General features: G+C 52.9%; 1 long non-coding RNA gene across 1 annotated transcript; it reads right to left on the reverse strand.

Moving 5' to 3' along the window:
* Positions 1 to 4,176: 4,176 nt before the first annotated feature.
* On the reverse strand, positions 4,177 to 7,721 carry LOC140257633 (uncharacterized). Its single transcript, XR_011905090.1, has 3 exons — positions 7,671 to 7,721; positions 5,167 to 5,281; positions 4,177 to 4,284 (listed from the first exon to the last, which is right to left on the reverse strand). It is a non-coding gene; the product is annotated as an uncharacterized lncRNA (long non-coding RNA).
* Positions 7,722 to 25,804: the final 18,083 nt, after the last annotated feature.

Here is a 25,804-nt window from a genome sequence, read left to right on the forward strand (position 1 = left end):
GGATCTGCACCCAGATCCATCAGCTGCTCTCCCTGCAGCATTCAGCCTCAGCCACAAAGTGCTGTTACTCCCCGGTACCATTGTGGGGACATCAGCAGCCATTCTCCTGCCCCCATACGGCAGATGCAGAAGCTCGGTCAGATGTGCTGCACGCTATGCCCAAAGCCAGGGAAATCCCCCGGAGGGGAAGGGATGGGCAGTGACATGTGGCACCCGGGGCACAGTGCCACGTGGTGAGGATGTGGGCTTTAGGAAGGAGGTTGGTGACCTTCAGGACGGAGTTTCACCGCCTCCAGCACAGGGTTTTATGGTGGAACCCGCACTGTGCGAGTGCCCTCTCACTTGGGTGCATGCGGACACCACCCACTCATCTCTCCATCTGCCCCCTCCACTATCCTTTGTTCCTCCATCCCACACACCAGGCCTGAATGCCATCAGGCGAAGGCCACCAAATGTTCCTCACTTCCATCCCTGGTTGTGCTAACCCCACTGAGCAGTTATTCATTCAACAAGAACGGCACCAGAACCCCAAAATGCTCTGTGCATGGCAGTGAATGTTTCCCTGAGAGCCCCCGTGTTTGGCAATGCCAGAACTGCAAACCAATGCTGGCAAATCCAACTGCGCAGCGAGCCGGGTCGTCTGACTGCTGGTCTTGTGCTCCGATCACAAGATGATCTCTCCCTCTGCAAGAGCACTGAGCGCAGGATGAAGCAGGCTCGTGTTCCCAACGCCTCCCCCACGGACACGCTCTGCTCAGACCTCAGTACACGTGGGGCAGAGCCAGAAGGCAGTGGAATAACAAGAGCAGTCTGAGGTGGAGCCTGGCATGGGGCTCTTCCATAAGCTCTGCTCAGAAGCACTAAGCTATCAAGGTTTTCTCACTCCTGTCTTGGTAATCCCTGATTTTTACAGCACAGCTTTAGGAGTGAATCATAGAATCACAGCATCACAGAATATCCCCACCTGGAAGGGACCCACAAGGATGGCTGAGTCCAACTCCTAGAACTGCCTACAAATTAACCCATGCGTGTCAGAGCGTTGTCCAAGCACTGGGCTGGGATTTGGACAGGCAAACCTACACACTGTGTGATACCATGTTTGGCCTCGTACAGCTTTTCTTTATTCTTTCTGTTTCTGAAGAGGCCAGCAAGGCCACCGCACCACCAACAGTATAAAGATGCACTGATACAGAAACTGTCTGCAGGCTGTGGTGAGGGCCATGCGCAGGATGAGCTTTGCTGGGCAGAACATCTCACCAACAGGGGAGCTGACAGCTGACCATCCACACGTGGGGGCACTGCCACTCCTGTCCCTCCCTGCCCAGCCCACACCATGGGCTGACATCCATGGGCATGACCAAGTGCTCCTCGTCTGTTTGTGGTTCCAAGATATCTCAGCTCAAAGCAAGGACTTAGCAAGGCAGAAGCAGAGCCAAGGGATGCGTTGTTCCTGATAACCCGGCCTGGTGGAGTGTGGGTTTTGCCTTCAGGAGGCATTCCCTCCTTGCTCTGTTAGTACTTCTCAAGCATCCTGGAGCTCACTGCACTCACGTGCCCATTAATCAAGTGATTTTTTCTTTCTGTAATCAACGATGACCCTCTCCAGAATGAGCTAATTGGGAAAAGAAATGTTGCACTGATCACATTTTTACTGATCTAAATGTTACTGTCTTTTTGCAGGAGACAGCCAATGTGGCTCTGAGTTACTCTCCTCTCTCTCCCTTGCCTTGACCCATTTCATTCCTTCTTTTCCCTCTTGCCAAGAAAACCAAATCCTGCAACTAACCTTTAAGGGTTCCTTCATCTCTATTTTGTTCCTATTAACCTTCTGTTTCTCTGGATAATTCTGCAGCCAAGAGTAGGTGTGACTCCCACGTTACAAGTCTAGCTGTGCCGTTGACTCATGTGCTGTGCTCACAAAGCCAGATCCTTTAATGGGAAGGCTTATGCAATGTAGCGAGGTCTCCCAGAGCATATGCTCTTACTCGAGTTGTGTGATTTCTGCTTGTTCTCTCCGCTAAATGAGATGGAGCTCAGTGGTGGGCTGCACAGAAGGTGCACGCTGTTTCACGAACCCTACTATGCCCCAAGCATGTGCATGAATCCCCACACTGCCCTTATTAAAGCTCCCTTGGGTGGTCACTATGCTCGGCAGCCCAGCACCACGCACTGCAGCCCAGCACCACGCACTGCAGCCCAGCAGCACACTGGGGGAACACAGTGCTGCTCTGGGGCTGTGCTGCCCTGTGCCCCCACTCCCAGCCCACACCAGCACAGGGCTCCGTGGCACACAGCTTACATAAAGCACCCATAACAGACGGTCAGATTTGGCCTGCCATGTTCGAGGGTTCTCACACAGCTTTTTCTTTTTTTCCAGGAGGGAAACCAGCAACACATGGTGAAAAACACCCCATAGCTTCTAACTACTGTCTTTGAGATCTCGCCATCTGTTCCCATGAACTTCAAGCGAGAAGCGGCACCATTTTGAAGGCGGGCGCTTAAAAAAGCCCTCCGTTCCTCGGGCAGAGCCCACCCGGTGCCAGCAGGGAGGGTGGCCGGGTCCCTACCACGGAGCAAGGCTGCGGTGCTGCAGGGGCACATGGCAGGGCAGGACAGCCACCCAGACCTCAAACCTACAGCTCCAGGACCCGGCCAGAGCCCAGCTGGGGGAAGCACCGTCACCTCGTTTCCCAGGGCACGGTATTGCTGGGAATGCAGGACAGCAGAGCACAGGACAGCAGAGCACGGCCCCGCAGCACGCTGCAGGCTCCCAGGCTCCCTCCCCGTGGCACCTTTCCCAAAAGGAGACGAAGCCGAGCAGCTGCTGATATGGAAACCAACTGTTTGAACTGCAGTGCACTTACATATGCTAATGGCACCAAGCTACTGACTCCTGCAAACGTGATGCAGGAAATGACTAAACATTTAGTGCTTGTTATTTAGCAGTATTCCTGGAGACACGTAGGTGGTGTGGACAGCACGGTATGTGCATTAAAGTGCAATTTAGGTCAATGATTCTTTGAAAGGACCATTCTCTCCCCCACACACCTCCCTCCTTTCAGGGAGAAGGAGTGTTCAAAGATGAACTCTGCCAGCTATCTCTTCCAGCCAGTTACCCTCGGCTTTAAAGGAAAGAAAAAAGGGGTAAGACTTTAGGAACTACCCCGTGTTAGCAACATTTGAAATGCCTCTGCAACACCGTTCACATTTTATCTGCTTTTAACGCTTACACAAAGGAACTGAAAGGAGCAGTGCAGGGAAGAGTGTGTGTTTAGGCAAAAGTAATAATGTTTAATGAGGTGTCAGAGCCTAACTTTGTAACCAACAGCCCCAACCGACTGCAGAGATCCCCTGGGAGATGGCTACCGTGCAGACAAGGGGCAGAGGGGGCTCTGTGGGCCACGGGCTCACCAACACAGGAAGAAATGGCTGTGGGTGGCTCTGGGATGCACGTCCATCAGACAGTACTCCTCTATGTGGAGAACTTTCCAAAGCATTGGGAAATCCCCAAGGAACTGGAGATGCATCTCTGGAAGGCTGGGATACACCTGCCTGGGGCCACAGGGAACGGATTCTGCACAAACCACAGCTTCCACAGAAGTCTGGTGGCAATGGATGGCTGAGGCACGTCTGGTGTGAGCCTCACTGGGCAGCGAGAGGCACAGAAACCCCAGGTAAACGCAGGAGGGCTCCAAATGACCCCTCTGGTTGCACAGAACACCACATAGAGCTGCCTGTAGTTTCCAGCCATCAGATACTTTCTTCCCCAGGTTTCCCTCGTTCCCCAGCAGTGGCAGCTCCTGAGTCACACTGCTCACCCGAGGCTGTCACCGGGCAGTGGCACACCACAGCAAGCTTTCACTACGGCCCATTTTCCAGCACTAACTACCTTTCAAGACCATTCATTCTTAGTTGTTAAGCCCTATTTGTTTATTTATTTTGCCCCAAGGGAATCAATATGGCAAAGCTTTCAGGACTGCTGCTGGGGAAGGAGTGTCCCTATTGCTCCCTCATTGCTGGCGGCCTGTGGGACCTCTGTCATTTGGCTGCTGTTCCCACGAGTGAGGAGTCTTTCCAAATGCAGGGAGTTCTCTTTGGATAAAGGCCGAGGGGCAGTCACAGGGGAGCTGGGACTGCCTGTCCCCACATGTGCTCCTCCGTGCCCCTCCAGACTGTCCCGAAGTCATCGCACCGCCATGCTGTCGGAGCTCTGAGTCAGCCCAGCACCCAGCGGGAATGGAGCCTCCAGCAGCTCCGGCTTTCCAATGTGGATGCAGAAATGCACTAAAAGCAAAATATGGGACATCATCACTTCTTTCTTCTAAACCCACTTAAAGGCCTTGCACTGAAAAGTGCATAACTGGAGAAAAGAGACACGCAAATACTGAGTACCCTTACGCAGCGAGCAGCTCATAGAAACACAGCTACTGCTCCTCTTGGAGAAAGAAGACAGTGCTGGCAATCAGCAGAGCCCCTCCTCGCCTATGTTGGTTGATGGAGGAGCAGACCTGCTCTCTCATTTGCTCTGTCACCACCCTGACATTCCCTGAGTCACTGCATGTTATCTTGCCTGTCAGTGCCATATACTTTTCACTCCAGACACTCTCTCCGGAGCATTTGTTACTCAGAGACATAATTACTCAGTGCTTCCTTAATCAGCCCAAACGCAAGGCATTGGGCACAGAAAAGCTTCTTGGAGACCCTGAAGCATGAAGACAGACAATGTCTTCTCCCAGGAAAACTTAGGGGGAAATCAATCCGGATTTATGTGTCCCCTTCCGCATGGCTCCCAGCTCTGCAGCAGGAGCCCAAGCCCTGGCACAGATCTTGGGACCAGTGCTGTGGGTGCAGGGAGGGGTGCTGGGACTCACTGCAGCCACAGCACTGCCGGAGTCCTTCCCTGCACATTACAGATGTAACACGGCGCTGCTTTGAAGAGAAATTTCCTTGATATTGTTAGATAGGTTGCTCTTTAATCAAAGTACTGCAGTTAAGTAAGTTATTAAACTGCGGCATCAACAGGTGAATCATAACTGCTGATCAAGCAGCAGACAGGCTGTGGCCCTGCGGTGCCTGGGAAGCCCCAGGGAGGTCAGTGAACCGGATGAACACCAGGAAAACCAGGCAGGGGTGTGTGGCCCCAAACACCTGCACTGCAACACCCACCTGGCAGCAGTCCCGTGGCAGGGAGCAAATATCCCCACACTTCATCACTGTATCTGCAAGCTGCAGGTCTTCTCAGCCTCACCTGTGCAGTTAATGCAGAACCAGTCTGCCTGTTCTGGGGACAAAGATGAAGGAAGTTGTTGGGGAAGTTGCTCTTTCAGCCATGAGAAGTGAAATGTGGGCTGAAGTCTGCACCACAGGGAGCCCATCAGGTGGAGACTCCTCACTGAGCTCATGGTTTAAGCACACTCCCCCCCATTTACCCCTCGGAGGAGTAGGAAAAAATGGAGGAGCACTTTTTTGAGGGAGGGTCTTAAGTTTCCAGTTCACGGTTCTGTGTTTTTTGAGTAATATTAATCTAAGTATTTGATTGCAGCATCATTTCTGTGTGTTTCTCCTGTCTAAATCCAGCAGTATTCTCAGGATCAAGCCCTAGTCCTAGCTATAACAGTATCAATCTGTAATACTTCTTCACACCCAGAGGGTTTGACATGTGCCCTGCAAGGGCTTTCAATGTATGCAAGGCAGGGAGCAGAGATGTCAGCCCCATGCACGTGATGTTATTGCAGATCATGGTCACCACAGTCAGACCTCAGCTCCTGGGTGAGTAAGCATCCTCACAGAGGTGAGCAATGCTCCAGTTACTGTAACAGGGAACAAATGGGCTACTCAAAATAACAGCAAACCCCCAAGAGTGCCATTAGAGCAAATGCAAGCCTTCTCTTAAAGGAACAAGTGAAGGCTTGGATGAGGCTTCAAGAAACCTCATTTAGTGAGAGATGTCTCAGCACACAGCAGCAGTTGGACTGGATGACCTTTAAGGTCCCCTCCAACACAAACCATTCAATGATTTTACAATTCTAAGACTTCTCCTGAACCCTAGTTTTGAGAAAAATCTGTGTCAGAGGGCTTTGTTTTGCTCTGCTGATGCTGGGATGAGCTCCGAGGTTGGATACATGAGTGCTGTGGAACAGCAGCACTGAAAGGAAGGCCCTGCTGCAGCCAGAGATGGGTGTTGTACTCCTGAGACATTCAGCTGATGGCTCAGGTACCTTCTGAGTGGAGCCTGGGGGATTTAACTGCTATTTTGGGGGGTGTTTGCCTATTTTCTCCCCAGTGCCTATAACAAGAGCTCTATTCACAGCACTGCCTGCAAGCTCATCTGCCCAGCCTGCAGAAAACATCTGAGCACGTTGCCTAACCTGACCACAGGCAGCAGAGCCATCAGCTGACAATCCCCAGACCTCACAGCAGGATGGGAGAGAGCCAGACACCATCCCATCAACAGACCAACCACTTGGCAGCAGCAGGCCCTCCCTATCTGACGAGCTGTGCCCACAGAGGTCACGCAGACCCCACATGTGTGCACGTGCCCCATGCCCAGCACCAGCAGTGGTCCCTGGAGGCTCATTTCTGCCCTCACTTTCTACCTCCATCACGTGTTATTTGGGTGAATTGCGTCAAGGAGCCCATTGCAGGACTAACAAACACAAGAATTTCCCTGCTTTTGTCTCCCTGCTCCCTCTCAGGAGCTCTGTTGTTTTTTGTTTTTTTTTTTCCCTTGCATTAATATCAATAACTAACTCTCCCTTAGTCTGTGATTACTGCATAGGAACCCCCCAGCAACACAACCATCCCTTTGGGCTCTCCAGCTTGAGAAGCTGGCTGCCCACACTGGGTTTATTTGGTGTTTGTTTGTTTAATGGCCTGGTTAGGAAACTGGGAGTGGGTGATGGAGGAGAGGCACACACACCATGGTGAGCCCTGCCTGGCTAAAGCCTGGGACCTCTGCAGCCTAAAGCCAGGCAGTGTCAGGCCATGCTGACATCACATCCTTCACAATGGAAACATGGGGATATCACTCCATTCTTGCCTGAAAAAACCATCCTTATGTGGGGGAGCCCCGAGCTGAACCTCAGACTGGGACAGCAGCACAGCTCCTGGCCTTGGTTCCTCCACAGGAGCTGCAGCCCCAGGAGTATGCATTACACTCAGATTCATATGTAAAATATTGTCTTTGCTGCCTGGATTTCCATCTGCCTCCTTCCTTCAGCATCGAGGGGTCAGTCTGAAATCCATAACCTTTGTAAAGCTGTCCATGGTTAATCACAACAAACTCACAGACACTCCTGCTCCTCTACCTTCTATAGAAGAAACTGCGTGCAGATGATGTAGGGATCATCTATGCAATTTCTCAGTTTTATGTAAACAGAAACTCTCCTGAGGGACACCCTGACTACTTTAGTTTTGTATTACACTGCATACAGCAGCACGATTGACACAGAATACAGATCCTGGCCCACAGCAAGTACAAGAAGCAGACACAAAGGAAAGCATCTCTGTCAACATCCCCTGCTTAGCTTTCAGATCATGGCAGAGCAAGCAGAGCCAGAGACAGATTTCTCTTCCAGCCACAGACAGCATTAAAGAAATGACAGAGCAAAGCACCTGGCTCCCAGCACACCACTGTGTGTTCTGCTCCCACCTCTAAGGCCAGAACTTACTTTTATGTTATCCGGAAATCTCCTTTTCCCAGCTCCAAACCAAGACTTCAGATCATTAGAGGGAGTATTGCTTGTCAGAGCAGAATGCAAATTTAAAACACTTGTCCCAAATAACAGGAGGTAGTTAGGCTCCAGTACTTCCTCCTGCACCTTTTCCTGCACATCTGCAGTGATGTAGGACATGTATCACTAACATGCCAGTAAAATGAAGAAGCCTCCCTTTCTCCATTTCACAGACGGCTCCTCTCTTTCTACTGTTGCTCCATCCTCTTGTTTATTAACTTTCTTTCTCAGTCACATCAAATGGGCAACTTCCCTGCAGCAGCACTCAAGGAAACACCCCAGCCATCCTGCTGGCACCAACACCTCCTGCCACCTCCATTCACAAAATGCCACCGAGCTCTCCTGCAATAAAACTGCAGGACAAGTGGCATGTAGAAGGACTTCCCAGCAGAAGGTCTTGGCCAGGTTCATGGTCAGAAGGACCATCAGCCAGGATGGACTCCTGCAGGTCCTGGAGCTACAGATATGACAAGCTGAGGCAATGCTCTGCACCTAATGAGCAGAAGGAGTGCAGACTCACCTCACCTCACTCATGGAGTGGTGGCTGTGTGAGGAGCTGCCAATGAGGCCAGGCAGGACTGAAGATTGAGAACTGACACGGGCTGCAGACCCCCATGTGCAGAGCCCTGTGGGGCTGCAGGACAGGGGCTGCATGGCAAGGACAGAAAGCCAGGAGCAAAACCAGGCACAACAACCTGCCCCGGGAGTGTCTGTGCCCTTGGGGAGAAGTGCAAAGTTAAAGAAGAGGACTCTTTGTATGGTCTGGAGAAAGTAGATACGTTACTTATAATCTGATTAAAATTCCTTACAAATGCTCTGTAAAGTTAGCTCTGGAATCAATGAATGGTCACGCATCTCCCTAAGCACAAGATTTATGTTTAAGAAACTCTATCATTGTGGTAAACCTACAGGGAGTGTGTCCAATCGGCTGAACAGGAGCAGCAAAGCCATGCCATAAGCTGCCCCAGCAGCTCTGTGCCCAGCTCTGCCTTTTCACAGCCCAAGCCCAAATCCTGGGTGAAACAACTGATTTAGAAAGGGACAGTGCTTCCAAAAAGGCAGCTTGAAGCAACACCATGGATGTTTTACATATCACTTGGTCACTCGATGTCAGCAGGATAGGAAGTGTAGGGATAGACGCCTCCAGGCACTGATGGGCTCAAGTGAGGCCCTGGGAGGCCATGCAGTGCTGGCCCCACACTGACTGCCAGCCCAGAGCTGCTCCAGGCAGCCAGGACGGCCACCAGCCGCACATCAGCTGCTGCATGTTTTATGTGTTCCATTCCATCTGTGAGTTTCCCTGCTCTCCATCCCTGCAGATCGCAGGCTGCACACTGCCACGAGGGACAGGAGCCACTTTGTTGCAGAAGGAGAGTGGCCTCATGGAGGAGCACGTGAGGAGCGGGTGGGATGATGCACGTGTGCCCCATGGGAACCAGAGGGGATGAGGAGCCCTGCCAGGCCACGGCACACTGTCAGAGTGGGCACTCCTGTTTGCTTCATTCCTGCCTTCATGTCGGCACTGCTCAACCCCACTGTGGCCAGCGCTGGCTGCTCCTGCTTGCACTGCAGCCACCTCACTCCTCCGCGCTGGAGACGCAGAACAAAGCTATTTGTCAGCAAAATGAAGCGGCTTTCCTTGCATCCCCCATCTGGAGCTGGCAATCCCCTCCCTCCTGCTCCAGGGCTGAGCATCCCTCCTGCCCGAGGTCCCTTCCTCAGGCTGTGGGCTGGCTGCAGGGCAGCGGTTCCCCAGTTCCTCCTCCCGTCGTGCTGCTTGTGTATCCCCAGCACCGTGCCTGCTTTGGAGGGCATCCAGCACGCTCACTGCAACCCCAGACAAACAAACAGCAGTTGTGCAAGGGTGCGGGGCAGGCATCTCCGGCAGGAAACAAAGCGCAGGACTTGCTCTATTTTAATCCTGCCAAGGGTCTTCTTGGAAGCGAGGCAGAGCCCGGCTGCGCAGAGTTAAGAATGAAACCCTATTTTTAGCCTGTCCCCGGTGAGGTAAGAGCGCGTGAGTCAGCCCCGGCGTGGGACGTTGCATAACGTGGGGCCGCCGGCACACGGGGGTGAGGATGGAGGATGGAGGATGGAGGGAGCCGTCCCTCTGCCTTTCCTGGCATTGTCACCGTGAGACAGACCCTTCACATTATTTAAATGCAGGGCTCTTCTCTCCACCTCCCCTCCCCTGAAAATTTTAATTAGAAACAGCAGTAGGCTGGTTATGTAATGCGATTAATTGCAGCATTAGAGTGAAGAAATATAGGGCATACAGGTCTTAAAGATTCACATGCAAAGTCATGTGTGGGAGTGAGAGAGACAAGGGTGAAACGCAAGACTTATCTGTTTGATTATGTACTGCTCACGGGGCAGTGATTTATTCCCCGAATAACTTAATCACAGCGATCTGCCGATAGCCAAGGCAAAAACAAAAAGGAGCAAACACCCAGCAGATGAGGGAACAAAAGTGCTTTCACAGCATCTCTAAAGGTTAGGTGTACACCTTTAAACAGGATGTCACCCGTGGCAGCAGACCTGCCCCTCAGCAGCACTCACTGACTCCAATAAAAGTGAGATTTTCCATTGAGTCATGATTAATGAACTGCAGACGCATGCTGACAAGGGAGGGCTGCAGCTAACTTTCACTGTGCTGCAGCTGGATCTGGGAGAGTAGCTGTAGCATCACGGTTTTCTCTCTTCCTATCTTTTGTAAACCCATCTCCAGAGAAGATCCGAAGCCCAGATCAGTGTGGTCTCCTGCTGGTGACTTCCAAACACCCAAAGGGGAAGGGTAGTGTGTTGGTGATTGAGTGGCTGTTGTTTAAACTCAGCCCAGCCCAATAGTGGCAAGGAGCTGCTGGTGCACCTGACTGCCCGAGTGTGCCATAGGTGGGTTGGCTGAGCGAGGTTTGTCTTCAGTGCAGAAGCACGGAGCATCTGGGGCTGAGTCTGAGCAGCCTCACTGCAAAACCCAACTGGGAGAGATGGAGTGAGTGCTGCGGGGACTTCGGGAGGCATGTCTGCAGGTATCTGAGTGCTGCTGCTTTTCAAAGCAAAAGGACTGCTGTTAATATTCATGGAAAGGAAGATGAAAAGGCACTGGAGGAGGGAGTGCATGGCGGGATACTGAGGAAGTCCCAGCATGTTTTATCCTGTGTGTGCAGCAGAGAGAGGAAGGCTCGCAGTCCGAGTGCAGCTGCTCCATGCTATAGATTGCAATCCCAGATTGTCTTCCTGCCAGCTGCCCCCAACAGCAAACCTAAGGCTCTAGTGGGAAGGAGTGCTAATTTAAGGCAGCTCTCTCTGAAGCAAAGGCTCTTCACCCAGTGAGCCCAGCACAGCTCAAATTAGCTTCTCTGCTGGCAACCTCTGCTGTAAAGCCATGGTCTGAAACAGAAACACCACCAGTCGTGATCGCTCCTGAATAAAAACTTAATTTGCTGCTGCTTTGCCATTCCCTTGCAATGATTTCAGAGGCCCCTGTGTATGGATCTGTCAAGAAGCAAAATGCCAACACGAATTTAAAAGCAGCTTTAAAATTACCTTGAATCCATACCGTTTGATTGCTGATAAGAAAGACACTGAATGATTCCTATCAGAAAAAAACCCCAATCAGATTTCAGCTGCCTTCTCGGATGGGTGCAGCGCATCGGGGTCAGGAGCAGCAGAAATACCCTTCCAGGGGACTTCCTGGTGACACACTGAAGAGGAGGGTGAGCCAGCCAAGAAGTCTCTTCCAGCTGTCGGTGGGTTTGTGCCACTGCGCTGCGATAGTCCTCAGCTGCATTTATGTATTTCTAAAGCTTCCCTCAACTCTGTGTGATAGCTGAGCACGAAACCCACCCATCAGTTTGGCTTTTGGCTTCATCTGTCTCAGTGTGTCTGTACCTCTGGAGCACACCTTCTTCCTTATGTAGAGCCTATTGGTGGCTCTCATGGGTCCAGACCCCGAAGATGCTCTCAGTGAAACCTCCACTGCAACCATCTTCCATTGGAAACAATTTTCCTCTCCTAGAAAGTGGCTGAAGAAAAGCTGTTCAGATATTTCTAAGCGCACAGTACAATTTCTCCTGAAGAAATCAAGATCAAAGCTCACACAATTAGGAACAAACTAAAAGCAAAGGCACCTTTACTAAAGCTCATTAAAAATATCCTTTGTGCCGATCTCCTGTGTGGCACCCAAAGTCTCATGAATACAGCGGGCTAATGAGAATGCAGTGGTGAGCTTTTTTTTCCCCTCCAGTATTTTTCTCTTCCGTACTTAGCAAATGTCATAGTTTAATTAAGGGATGTCAAAGGCACAGAGAGCTGCCCCAAGATCATCGTCACCTGCTGCTATATAAACGCAGAGGTGAAGACAAGTGAGAAGGGCCATCGTGCCAACAGCAAATTATGGGCAGAGGGCAAAGTTCAACCATGGAATGGACAGAGCTTTATTTATAGTGGTGGGCTGCTTTGCCCGGCCCTGCAATGGGGCTGTCCAGCCCCACTCCCCCCAGGCTCTGGAGCTCAACACCACCTCTTGCTGTCCGTGCATCCCTAGCTTCCTTCAGGACCTGGCCAAGCCTGTAATTCAGCCTCTAAAGGCACACACATGGGCGCTTCTTTATTTATAAGTATTTACCAAAGCCCTTCCAATCATGGACTCCTTGATTTTACAGCCTTTTGTGATTCTCATGAGACGATCTTTCCTTTCTGTGGCTGCCTACTTCTCTCCTGCTGTCTGTGCCTGCTCTCAGATAGAGGCTGGCTCATTCTCTTTCCCCTTCTACCTCAGTCAATATTGATCTGACCATTCCAGGTGCAATTTGTGCTAACAGTTTTCTTTATGCCACTCTCTCTGATAAATCCGTGCCCTGCAAACCATCCTCCTTCTGTTTGCCATCTTGTCTGGGGTCTCAGGGATACTAATCACAGTTTACTTCTCAGTGTTCTGCACGAGGAGTAGTCCACGCTTTATCTCACCAATAGCTCCCACTTCTCAGCTGCTGTGCAGAGGTGACTGAACAACACCCTGTGAGCTCTCTCCCTTCAAAATTACCTCCAAATTAATCTACGAGTGCAATGGTCCCAGCAATACATTTCCTTTTAATGGAAATCATGCCTCAACAGCAGCTTGCTGATTGCCTTCCATGTCAGACTTCATCAACACATGGCTCTGGAAGGTGGCAGGAGGGGCTCACACCAGGCCCTGACTCCTATTCCTGACGAGCACAGCACCAGCCATGCAGAAATAGAAGAAAACATCTCTGTGGGACCATGATACCTACTAGATCCTCCCCATTACATGGTGGACAGTTCTAAGTATTGGGCTGCTGCATTGCTACGTGCCACAGGTCAAGCAGGAGGGATCATCTGCCTTTGTTGTGACCGACTTCTCACTGCACTGTGGAGGAACAGCTGTATTCCAGCTGGCCTTGATGGGTATTGAAACAATCCCACTGGTGAGGTTCTTCAAGGGAAACCACCACACCGAGGTCTCAGAGGTGAACGGTTCAGAATGAAAATAGCTGTAAGTCATAGAAAGGATCCAAATGAATTCCTTTGCAGTTAAGGCAGCACAGGGTCTTCTGCACCAAGAAACAACAAAAGGATTTCCATGGCATTGCTCTACAAAGTATCTATCGGCTCATTAGCATGAAACAACCTTCATAAAACATTCTGTAGTTCTACCAGTAAATTCTCATAAAACTAAACCCCCATACTGCTTAATTGCTCTTATTAGCAAGCCAACTGCCTGTCAGACTTATTTTGTTATGCAAGGCACGCTAGTAAGAGAGGGCATGCAATTTTTAATCAGAGCTGGGATACTCACTAGGATACAGACTTCTGAAGGGCACAACTTCACCCAAACAAGCACATCCATCACAGCCGGACGCAGAGAAGAGGTGCTGTACCCAAACACACGGCTGCACAGAGATTTACCTCCTCCCTCCTCCTCCAACACACCTGCAGACATGCTGGTCGGGCCCTGGCATTGACCTGCCCTAAGTTCTGCTGTCCCTGCTCAGGGAGGGGAGGCCCAGCTGACAGCTGAGCAGAGCACAGCAATGCAGATTCACATCCATCAGGGCAGGATTTTTAGCAGAACACAGGGAATACAAAACTAAGGAGTGGTTCGGGGGTCTCCAATACGAGCAGCTCAGTCTGAAGGCATCCATCCCCTCCCTGCTCTGCAGGCCTCCATCAGTGCCTCATCTCCCATGGAGACACCGCGCTGCCGTTACCATGGCTGTGTGAGACCTTTAGCAAACACACAGCGCTCTCCAATCGAAGCTGCCGGCGGTGCGGGTCCCTCTCCCTGCTCAGCACAGCCGTACGTGACCGGGAGCACTGCTGCACGGCCGCCTGCAGCTGCACAGCACAGTGAGAGCCTCGGCACGCTCCCCTCGTGTGTACGGCTACAGCAAAACCAATGCTCAGGAGCTCCAGTGAATGCTGTCTCACAAACCATATGCAGTCTGGCTCTCATAGAGCTTCAGCTCTACATAATTCTCTGTTGCAATTCTGCTGGCCTGCCTCTGTAGTTAAACCTAAGATTAACCAAGCCCATTTTTCACTTGAGCAGGGTTACTCTGAGGCAGAATTCAGGGGAATACAAGCCTTCAGCTTCCAGCAAACACTGCTCAAATGGACCACGGGGCCAACAGAACCCAGCTTCTGGGGGACTGGGCAGGGTGCTACCTGAGTGTGCTCAGCTCCCACAAAGACACATGGACGGAATGGACACGTCACACCGTGGAGCACTGCATGCCACTGTCTTGTCCCTTCCTGTGTCAGGGGAATGTGCTCATGCCTACAGAGTGTAACACTGCTTCTTTCACTCTTGGGACAGTCGCATCTCTCCTCTTTCAGCTCCCAGTTTTATCACAGCTTTGCACAGCTTGCCAGGGCTCAGCCCAGAGGAGTGGAGGTGCAGGCAGTAAGCACAGACACGCAGGCAGAGAGCACAGAGGCGTTGCTGCTGCAGCAGAAGCACATTCAGGCAGACTCTGACCTACAGCCTCACTGTCACGCTATGGGTGTCGTTCCCCAGATGGTGTCATTCAGGCCTCTGAGGCCACAGAGAGCACCCAGAACTTCCCTTATCTCAGGAACAGGCACACATCTTTGGTGGGCTGCCCCACACAGCATTTCCAGCACTTTCCACATTTAAAAGAAAAGAAATCCTGCTTTGATTAAAAAAAACTTTGAAAAGCTTCACTGTATCTTCCAACCACGGGATGGGGCAGAAGAGGTTTGATATCCACAATCCGTCACAGATTTGGTGTGAAAAGCTCTAATGCTACCATGCCTTGGGACTGCAGCCCAAACCCTGGCAGCAGAGGGAAAGGTGAGCTTTGCCATCTTTATGGCCAATCAGCCACCACGCCTACAACCACCAGCACTCTGCAAAGCTGCAGTGTCCCAGTGGGAGTTTAGTGCTTGCTCCCAGCTAATTTCCCCAAAGATTCCATCTCTCTGAGGCTCAGAGCAATCTCTGCACCTGCAGGCGGGAGTGACTGTGGTCGGCTCAGACCAGGAGTGTGGACTGAGAGCAGACATTTATTTCCTTGTGATCTGAGCAACCTTTGGAGGTGGAAGCTGCCCAGCTGGAGCGCAGAGGGCAAAAGCTGAACTTGTGCTTGGGAAACAGACACTCATTTTTCCACATTTTGCAGAAATTGAGATAGGGAGTGGTGGGGCTGGAGACTGGGGGCAGCTGGGCAAGGCTGTTAGCACCAGCAGTTGCAGGTGAGGAAGCAGCAGCAGCAGTCTGAAAGGCAGCCCTGATGGCCCCAGGCCTTATGTTCTGCAGAATAAGGTTCTTGTTCTGAGCTCAGGCTGGGTACTATCATTTCAGTGTCCTTATATCACGCATATATATATATATATATGAATCACAGAGTCCTTCAGGTTGGAAGAGACCTCTGAGATCCCCACCCCAACCCAGCCTACCACATTCACTGCCCACATCCTTCAGTGCCACATCTCCACATTCCTGGAACATCCCCAGGGACAGTGAACCCACCGCTCCCTGGGCAGCCCAGACCAGCACCTGACCGCTCTTTGGAGAGCAAATGTTTGCTCATTTCCAACCTGACCTTCCCTTGGCACAACATGAGGCCATCGCCTCTCACCCATCACAGTTACCTGGGAGATGAAGCCAACCCCACCTCGCTACAACCTCCTTTCAGGAGTTGTGGAGCCCACCATACCTGCCAGCAAAGCATCCCATCCCCCCGGCACAGCCAGCACTGTCCCGCTGCTACACATCTCCTGCAGCCCCAGGCAGCTCCCCGAGCTGCAGTTTGTCTGCAGAGCCCCAGGGAGCAGCTCACAGGGTGCCAAGGCCCCAGGCCACATGCAGCGCCAAGAGAAAAGCGCAGCAGACTGCTGGGAAACCCTTCATTATCTGCTTCGTTCACTAAACAAGACAGGTCTCCGGTGCAAAGAGGCAACTATCTATTAAGGCTCCTAACTCGTGCCCACAGATAAGCCGAATTAATTCTGCACAGGCATCTCTGAACCTTTCAGTTCTAGATTCTGCAACCGCAGAAATGGTCGTTTATCACCGTTTCGCGTCCGCGGGAATCACTCGGTGCCGCGCTATGCCAGCTGTGCGGGGCGGGGGCGGCGGAACGCTCCGCACTCTGCCGGGCGGCCCCCGCGGGGTGAACGCGTGTCCGCCGGGGTAAGGAGGCGCCCCGCGCAGAGCCGGGCGAGGCTCACGGCTGTAAGTCTGTTCGCTCCGGGAGGGCGTTCATCGCTGCGCAGGGGGCGGTCCGCCCCCGCCCGCCGTGCCCTGCCCTGCCCGTGCCGCCGGCTGCACCCGGCGCCCGTCGGCGCGGCTGTGCGGGGCGGGTCGGGCTCGCAGCGTGCTGTGCCGCGTGCGGGGCGGGTCGGGTAGCGGGCTCCGCCCGGGCCATGCGGAGCGGAACGTGAGCGGGGCCGACGGAGCCGCGAGGGGAGGGCCGCCCCGGTCCCTCGCAGCCGGGCTGGCGGCCGCCGGCGCTGCGGGCCGAGTCGCACGGGGGCCGGGCGGGCGGCCAGGGCGCGTCACCGGCCGGGCGGGCGGCCAGAGCCTCCCCCGCGCAGGGCCGCGTCCGCCGGCCGTCCCGCCGCCGTGCCCCCGCCGTCCCGCCGCCCCTCCTCCCCGCCCCGTGGCGTTGGCAGCCGCCGCCGCGGGATTTTCCGCCGCCGCCCCTCCGCCCCGGCTCGGCGTGCCTTGGCAGCGCTGCGCGGCTGGGAGCGCTCCGCGGGGCCGGGACGGACCCCGCCCGCCTCCCCCGGCACCGGGCCGGAGCGCGGGGCAGTTTGGAAAGGTGACGGCAATAAAGCGGCACGCGGAGCAGCCGGGCGGGGCCGAGCAGGGCCGGGGAAACCGTGTGCGCTCTGTGTTCGTGAAGTAGCGTTTTAATGCCAGGATGTGGTTTAGCCTCTGCAGCAAAGCATCGCACGGCGTTCCGGGTGACCTCTCGGAGCCGGCTGCCCCGAGACCCGGCCGGCGGACGGAGCCTCCGCGTGCGGGGCAGACGAGTGCCGCTGTGCGCAGTCCTCCCCGGCCCCAGCTGCCGTGCTGAGTGCACTCACTTCCGGATAAAACTGAATAAAACAGCCTCAGAATTACGTTATTCCTTATGCGGAATCCTCGAAAATGCGCAGAGGGGGAAATCTTGCAGCCCTGCCAATACTGACCCTGTGGGCACGGAGCTGAGAGCCCATCCTGTGCCCAGCATGTCTCCACGGGGTGCAGCCTGACAGCACAGCGTGGCAGACCTCGTCCTTCCCAAAAGCCCTGAGCATGAGCTCGTGTAATATCCAAACACTGTGTCTGCAGTTACATCAAGTTTGACTTTTCACAAAGAGCCGTGAGGACTCCACTTTTTAGATACTCCTATTTATGCTCCTTAATGTTTTGTAGTTGATACTGATATCCTCCCGGGCTGTCCTACCCAGGCTGGGCTGCAGACGCACCTCATCACAGCCTGGCTGTGTGTGGGGAGCGCCTCCAGCTCAGCTCATGGAGGTGTTTGGTCTCTGAGCTGCTCCGTGCTGTGTGGCACATGGATGTGTACTCAGCTCACTGGGGCTCCTCAGAAGGGAGCAGAAGCAGGAGCTGATGCTGTGTGTGATATCTTTGCCCAGCACTGCCAGCATTTAGGACTCCTGTTGGGAACGTTGCTTCTGGAGAGAAGAATTGCTCAAGTGAATGTTTAACATGAAAGGACGTTTTAAAGCTTTCTTTTAAAATGTTTTAACAAATGGGCACGGTGAGGACCATTGGCTCTCCCTGACACATTGAAGTGTGGTGCCAGTTGTGCTCAATGGCCGCGTGGAACTCCTCCAGAGCTGCTGGCATCCACCACAGGCACTGAACTCTTCCCTCTGAAAGCCCCTTTCCTAAATGAAGTTCTAAATGCTGGCAGTGCCAGGGGAAAAAGTTGTGCAGCTTTGTGTTCAGCAAACTCCTGCACTCGTGCAAGAGAGAGACCCAGAGCACCGCTGGTGCAGAGGGGATGGTTCTGTGCAGAAACGTGGCAAAATCCATCACACCCAGAGCAAGGAACCTCCCTTCCTGTCAGAAGATGTGCCAGAGAGGAATTGGTAGAGTGGGGATGTGGGAGATGGTCGAAGATCTGCAAAATATGTGCCCATTTGCAATGTAAGCGGCTCTGTGCGGGCAGCCTGTGCGTGGTGTTCGGTTTAAAGTCAGTCTGGGTTCACTTCCATACGTGTTTGGGGGGTTATTTTTCAGAGGTTCTAATTCAAAGCTGTAAAATCACACCTGTGCTGTGTGGCTCTCAGCAGGGCTGCCCGGCTTCCAGCTGCTCCCAGCACCAGCGATGCAGAGAGCAGCACTGTGGGTACATTTGAGGGCTGCTCCAGGGCCTATGTGAGAAGGCTCATTCATTTGGGAAGAAATGCTGTTCCACTCTGCCAGAAACACCACCTTTTGCTGTGATCTCTTCCCAAAAGGGGAAGCTGTGGCAAGCTGCCAGGGGGCACGAGGTGTGCGGGGTTACGTCTGGAGCAAACATTGCTGTTTGGAAACCATCTTCAGTTTCTTCTTGAAAGGCTTCTCGCTTCTCACCTGCTGCCTCCTTCCCACCACCACCGCCTGTTGCTCCACAGCCGTAGGATGCAGGGTTCCAGTGACGCAGGGTTCCAGTGAGCTCAGAGCACCCAGGGCTGCCATGTCCTCACTGGGTTCTGTGGCTGCATCTTCACATCCGCTGGGAGAAAATAACAGAGCATTCACATTGCATCCTGCAGGCAGAGCTGTGTGTGGAGTTCGCACTCGGCTGCTCAGGGGACTTTTGGTTGTTCCTTATCTGTTTTTCAGTAACACGTCTGGTGGTTCTAAAATGAGTGTATTTATCTGACCCAGGAGCAGAGACATTACCTCATTGTCACGGGGCTGGTGGCAGGCAGTGCGGCATGGCCAGGCAGAGCTGCTGGGTGCAGGGTTGTGCTGGGCTCACCCTGTGTGAGACAGCGTTGCCCTATGGGACTGCCCAGCAGGACAGCTACGGCACCAGATTGGGGCAAGATGGGCCCTCTCGTCCCACAGTGCTCACCTGAACACTCATTGGCAATACGTTGGAAGGCTGTGATGTATTCATTTAGGCAGGATTAATGGCTTGATGATTTCAATTCTTGCTTTCTCAATTTTGAATTAGAAGTGAAGCTTGTTCCGAGTAACGGTGTAGCACAGTCTGAGTACAGTCTGTTGTGCATACTGGTCATCCTGTAGTTGTCTATACATGAAGATGAAGGCCAGCAGCTGAGCACAGCCTGCTAACAGCACTGAGCGTGGCCACCTTATATTTCCCCTCTGCCGATGTGGGGTTGTGCAATACGCACGACTTGAATCACAGGTTTACCCCAGGCAAACCTGGGTGGGATCCCTCCAAATTCGAGAGCAGTTTGTTTTCAGAAGGCACGCTCAGCATTCACCTATGAGACAGCGGAGCCGCCCCTCGGTCATCGGCTTCCCCGTTACTCAGCGCTGCTGGGAGGGATGTCTGCAGGATGCAGAGGAGCGGCTCCCCGGGGCACGCTGCCAGCACGGCTTTCCTCCTCCGCGCTGTCACCGGGCCCTCTGATTCATCCCGTCTGCCCGCCTTGTTCCTGTGGGATCGAACGCACCACCTCTGCTTTTTGGTTCGGGAAAACTCGTGTTCTGCCTGTTTAGTTTTCCAGTTTAAAAGCTCTGGTGTAAGCGGAGGCTGAGATGGCCCTGTGCCCCCAAAGCCAGGAGCTGGCGGAGGGTCGGGGTAGCTCTGTGGGTGCTTCACAAGCAGGTGATCTTTTCCCTTTTGCTTTATAATTCACGTTGCTCACTTAGGAGGAAGATACGGGCGAGGACAAGACTTGTCCGTGCTGTCCTGGCACTACATCCGCAGAGTCTGGGGTGGGGATGAGACTCAGGAAAGGGCTGGAAAACAAGAATTGGGAATTTCAGTCCTTGTATTTGGCAACTCAGGCCCAGGACAGGAGCTCCTTCATTCCTGTGGCACATGCAGTATGAACAGCCTAATGGAACCCTAGGATCATTAAGGTTGGAAAAGACCTTTTCAGGAGCAGTGCCGGGGCTGCCCTGCACTGTGGGGTGAGTCAGGCCCCCATCATCAGGGCCCCACATGGCTGTCCTCCATCCTGCTGCCCTTGACTTTGTAAAGGACATCATTACCAGGCCATGAGAAACCTGGGAGAGGCCACGATGGCACTGACCTCAAAGGCACTACAAGGAACCTGCATTTCCATCTCTTCCCAGCATTTACATGGAACAACCCTTGGTTTCCTTCTCCCCACTTCCTAATTCCAGGGCAATGTGCAGGGCTGTGGTGCCAGCTATAGGCACGCACTGATGGCCTCCCTTGGCCCTGTTCTACCAGGTGCAGAGCAGCTATGGGCATCTCAGGGCGAGCCCAGAGATTGGGGCTCTGCAGGTTGGGCTCAGACAACCTACAGCTCTCATCAGCTCCAGATCTAAGTGAATGCAACCCGCATCACTCTGTGCATGACCCTCCTAAGCCCTAGAGATGGGCTGTCTTATTTGAACGGGTCTCGGTGGCTGCAGGCATTCAGACCAGAGGCAAGGAGGGCATGGCCAGCCCAGGCAGACACATCACCAAGGCCCATGCTAAATTCATGGGCATGGGGAGATGTTCTCCTCAAAACCATGGGGCAGTTTGACCGCGAGGCACAGAGGAACCACTGGGAGACATTCTGTGGTGTGCATCACACAGGTGGCTGTGCCAGCGGCTGGCGGTGCTACTGGTGGCTTATGAATAATGAATCATTGCGGGATTAAATTGCTGTGAAAACTCCCATGGTGCGTAAATAGACACAAACTGCCATTTTTAATGCTCTCAGGTACGCCAGCACCGAGGGGATGCGGCTTCCTTCCCGTAGGTTTGATGTACGCTACGTCGTTCCTCTCATTCATAAGTACAAGTTTCTTACAGACGTAACAGATTGTGTTTCCATCTCTGTTGTGTAAAAACAGCAGTACGGACACAAGCGAGATGAAAATCACAACATGCCATCTTCAGAGTTGTACTGAAACACATGGAGCAGACACTAAATTCCGCTCTGCTGCCTTCAGATTCGGCGCTCTGTGTGTTTACTTTGTGCCAGGGATGGGAAGGAACAACAAAATTATCATCTGAAAAAGCAGCAGTAAACAGGCATCGGTTCCATCCTCTCCCTTAGGACTGAGCACCGCTTCCAGGCAGAGGAAGCGCTCTGTGCGAGAGCTGCAAAGTCTTTCCTGAAATGACACAACAGAGAGAAAGAGAAAAAAAAATAGAGGAGGATGGAGCGCCAGGGTGAGAACAGAGAGCAGGGCAGGAATAATGGGTGAGAGAGAGCCAAGAGATGGCCCTGAAGTGATGCCCTCCTGGATGAACGGCCGCCTGCAGCCTGGCTGCTGCTGCTGCGGGTGCTGGCAGGGAAGCACCTGGCCGGCAGTGCTTTGTGCGGCTGTCAGCCCGTGTGCCCAGACAATGTGTGCATCCTGGGATTGTGACCTCGCTAGGTGCAGGATGGATTTCCCATCTTGTGGTTATTTTTGGCATTTCAGAAGGTTTTGCTGTGTTGCACCGGGACAAACAACTTCCATTTTTTCCCACGAGGGAGAGAAGAGGCCCAAGCTGTGGGCACTGGGAGCTGCAGCAGCGCACAAAGCTACCTAGTTTGGTGCAGAGTTGCTCTCGTCTTTTTCTTTTCTCTTCCATCCTTACACAGCTTCATTTCCGAGGGTCCCACTCACACACAGGACTGCAGCAGTGCGTCCCACAGACCCACAGCTGTGCCAGAAGTGGCTGTCAGGGCTGCTCTGCTGATGTGTGCAGGGCTGAATTGCTGTCTGACCATGCGCGGTGGCTGTGGCGTTAGCTGGCACCTTCAGAGCATTGCTCCATATTTGCCTTTCCTTCCTCAGCTAGCTCTAAACTCTGACCAGAAAAACAAGCGGGTTCCTGAGCTACGTGCTGACGAGACTCAACCACTCAGGCTGGCAGCGCGGTTATGAAGCTCGCAGTGCAGCTGAGTACTGGAAAGATATTTGTCACTGCAGATTTTGCTTGTCATCTGCAGAGATGACATGCAGATCTCCCCTTTGACAGATTGATAGTCATTCCGAGATGCACCCACCCACAAAAACCACAAACATGCTGCTTTACTCAAATCTTTACTTTAACCACTACTTTGTGATGCAAAACTGGTGGAGTTTTTGGTACTTTTTGTTAAAAATGAAGTCTTTGTAGGGGTTTTCCAGCATCCCTTCTAGTTACTAAAAACAAACTGACATTAGCGTACTGGATGGGACAGCTCAGTTTACTTGTGGGTGGTTTTGACACTCATCAAATTAACGTGTTTAGTCTGAAAGAAGGTTGCAAAGGTAGTAAATAATAAATTGGGCACAAAAGTACTGCATCTCCCATGAGGTTATCATATATCCCTCTGTTAAAATGCCAGCTGCCCCTTGCTGGAGGGTTTGTACTGGATGATCTTGGTGGTCCAAGAAAAGGACTTTCCAACTTTAATGATTCTGTACCGTTTTTGCCCCACTGACCGAGTTCACATGTGAAGGAGGGTCACTGCTGGCCACGATGGACCTGGAGGCACTTTGGGACATGGTGCTGCAGCAGCTGAGCATCACGGTGACGCTGTATGTTGGGTGGCCATGGAGCTGCAGGAGAACACCCAGGGAACACACAGCGCAATGTCTGCAGGTGCTTATGTTGGAAACGTAAAAGGGAAAGTACTCCAAATAAGTTTCTCTTGTTCAGAAATACAATGGGCAATTTAAAAAAACCCTATTAAGTCTGTGTGTAGGAGCATTTCCCATTCCGGGAGACAAGTTGAATTGTTACACGGAGCTATATTATGACTCTCCCGACAAAGTATCAATCAAGACTCCATTATGTAAGGAGGGATCCATCACACGCACCCCATCGCGAGTCCCGCGGTTGCAATCCAGGCTCCTTTGTCCTGCCCTGTGCCAATTTGCTGTAGAATCGAGGACAGGGCTGGGAGCTGCCATTGAGTTGTCTCAGGGCCACAGCGCTGCGGCTGTGCTTTCTGAGCAGTTATTTGCATGGCCTTGATTAGCACATCACCTGCTTCATTAGCGACGAAAATTCTCATCCACACATTCAGCCATTCATGCAAATTGAAGAATACATGGAGATCCTTCCCCTCGAGGGCTTTCCATTATTAGAAAAATTGGTAGATTCTTTTTGTTCCTTCCTCTTCTGAAGGTCACTTTCGTTTTCACCTCAGAATGAAAGTTCTCATTTAAAAGACGACATGATCGCATTCCCAAAGTTTCAGGTACGTCAGCCCTGCTTCAAACCCAGGCTGCAGGCAGAGCCATCGCAGCCGCCCACCAGATGGGTGGAGACGCCCAACTTTAATCTCATTCTTGAGCTGCCACCGGGATGCGTCACCCGCACCACTCGATGGAGTGGAGGTCAGGAAGGGGTTTTCAGTCACAAAGTTTCCAGTGCGAGCCCTCAGCCTGTGCGCTCCCAACCAGCAGCTGCTCCTCTTGACATCCTCTGCACGGGTCATTGCATCCTCTCCAACAGCACCCGGAAACCTTGCTTCCTTTCCTAGTCCCTGCTTCCGACATCATGCAGTTCCAGCTCCTCACAAGTCACCTCTTCCCGCACCTCAAATCCTTCCTGCTGCCCTCTTGGCCCCTTCGCCAAGTCCCCACCAGTCTGCTGAAGGTGTGACCCAACAGTGGGGGTCCCACAGGTACCCACACGTACTGGAGCGGCTCCGCGTGAGCAGCACCCGGATCTCTCCCTCTCTTGTGCACAGACCATGGACACACATGACTGTGGGCTGAGGGGAAGGGGCTGTGAGGCCCCAGCAGTGCTGTCTGGAGTTGTGGGTGCCCCGTCCCTGGAGGTGCCTGAGGCCACAGGTGGGCCCTGCACAGCCTGAGCTGGGCAGTGGGGTCCCTGCCCACAGCTGGCGGTTGGAACAGATGGGCTTGCCAAGGTCCCTTCTGTGATTCTATGAAAGCGCTGGGGCAGGGAGGTGCCGGTTCCTCCCGGCCACTGCTGAACTTGGGTTTTGCATCACAAAGAAAGTGTGAGCTTCTGGCTGTGGTCTGCAGAGCGAGTTTTGTTCCTTGAAGGAACCTGCTGAATTTCAGAACTGTTCCCCCCAACCAGCAGCGCGCACCAACCTCACCATTTGCGGAGGGTTTCCCGTGACAGCTCATTTCTGATGTCTGAGAAAAACCGCTGCGGAGATCTCTGCTGGGCTGGACAGTGGGAACCTCGCACCCATAGCATGGTGCCCAAGAGGTGATGTTCTGAGATCCCAAGCAAACGCCAACACAAAGAAACCATGGGTATCATTACAGATTCTCTTCTTTGGTTTTGAAATATATTCACTTTGCAGTCCCCAAATTGCGAAGAAAACCTTTTGTAATTTCAGTAGATAACCATATTAGTGGAGAAGACTCCCTATGCTGTGGGGCAGAGTCTGTCCCAAGGTGGCTTTCCCAGGGCTTGGGGAGCAGCTGCCCCCAGTGCAGGTCCCGGCTCACCCTGCAGCCATGGGGTGTGGAGCTCAGCACAGCCCAGCCCAGCCGGAAGGCAGAGGCAGAAGAGCTTTAGCAGCCAAATAGTGCAAGAAGAGAAATTACAATGTGAGGCTGCACACAAAATTCCATTGTCAGAATGGATTTCTAGAAGTGAGTGCTGCTTGCTGCTGGAGGGGAGGAAAGGAAAGGACAGGACAGTGGCTTCCTCCGTGCTGCCGGAGGGTGGCTGTGCTTTGCTTCCAGCACTCGGCTGCAGCTGCAGCAACAGGGAATAAAATACCACTTTTTGCAGCTCGCCACATCTCCTGGGAAATGAGAACTGCACATGAAAACACCAGGTTTTGTGCAGCTGGCTTTCACACAGATCACTGCACAGACTGGGGCTTGTACTTCTCGCTGAAGTGCCTGCTCACTTTTTGCCTTTTTAAGGCAAAGATGAAGCAAGGCAGCACAGCTGTCCCTGCACAGGGCACACGGGAAGCTGCTGCCTTCCTACAGCACACACAGCCTCCTCCCTCTCACCTGACTTGTGGGAGACACCAGGAAGCCTGGCGGATCTGCGTGCGTCTGTTTGTCCCTGCATGGCACGGAGGGAAGGAGTGAGTCAGCTGCATGTCTCTACTGTTCGGAGAAAATGAGATCCTCCTCCCTTTATTGCACAACCCCTGATAGCAGCTGCACGTCACGTTCCCTGTGCATGCACCTTGCTAGGAGCTGGTGGCTGCAGAGGAGACACCAACAGATCACTGGGACGTGTATGGAAATGAGGCGCTCTCAATCCACCAGCAGCTCTCTGGCTTGGAGCCGCTGCTCAGGGCTCCCCTCCAGCACGGGATGTGCCCGGCCTGGTGCTCGGTGACACTCCATGGTAGTGAGACGTGCCCCTTTTAGATGGTTGTGTGCAGATTAAAGGTGATTCACTGTACCAGGTAGTTCCTGCAGCAGCTGAACCAAATACACAGTCAGCAATGCTCTGTGCACACTGTGTTTGGAGCCGGAGAAATCTTTTAAA

Source organism: Excalfactoria chinensis, chromosome 12, assembly GCF_039878825.1.
Source record: "Excalfactoria chinensis isolate bCotChi1 chromosome 12, bCotChi1.hap2, whole genome shotgun sequence".
Classification (NCBI taxonomy): Eukaryota; Metazoa; Chordata; class Aves; order Galliformes; family Phasianidae; genus Excalfactoria; species Excalfactoria chinensis.